Below are 741 nucleotides of genomic sequence, written 5' to 3' on the forward strand. Positions count from 1 at the left end.
GGGATATAGGTACATCGATATCAATTTTATTTTTATTTTTGAATAGCTTGTGTTGCACGTTTATAATAGTGTAAGTAACTATCTTTATACAACACAACGAAAGTGAATAATTTAAATTACTAATATTACGATTTTTGTATTTAATAAAGGTATTACTTTTTAAAAATATTTTATAATGTGCTTTTAGACTTAGGTATTTTAATAATTTAATGATTATCAATTTCGAATAGAACATCTTTTTCTACGGCGATGAGCATAGAAGCTTTTAATTTATTTCCAATTAATGTACCTGATGAATGAACAAAACTTATGTTTATATTATTATTTTCTAAAAAAATATTTTTCTGAGGTTGCTATATTTTTATTTGTAGTAATATAATATGCGCCAACTCAATTTTTCAAATGCGTTGTGCATTAGATAAAAATGTGGTTCCAGACCTTTGGAATTTTGGTTGTTCCGCATTACGATTGCAGATATTGTTTCAAACAATCGTTGTGAAAATACCATTTATATCGAGTAAGAATTTAGTGAACTATTCCTATAATTATTCGCCTAGTGTCAACTGTAAAGTGTTAATTTATTAGTTAAGTGAATTCAGTTTCGAATTTTTATAATAAACAATATACACAGAAATATCGAGGAAATGGTTAGAAGTGTAATGGGAATCTGAATTATTTTATTACGAATATATAGGTAGATTCTGAGCGGAGCGAGAAAGCTAGTGGCTTAACAATGTTGTT

The sequence above is a fragment of the Acyrthosiphon pisum genome, chromosome X, assembly GCF_005508785.2.
Source record: "Acyrthosiphon pisum isolate AL4f chromosome X, pea_aphid_22Mar2018_4r6ur, whole genome shotgun sequence".
Taxonomy (NCBI): Eukaryota; Metazoa; Arthropoda; class Insecta; order Hemiptera; family Aphididae; genus Acyrthosiphon; species Acyrthosiphon pisum.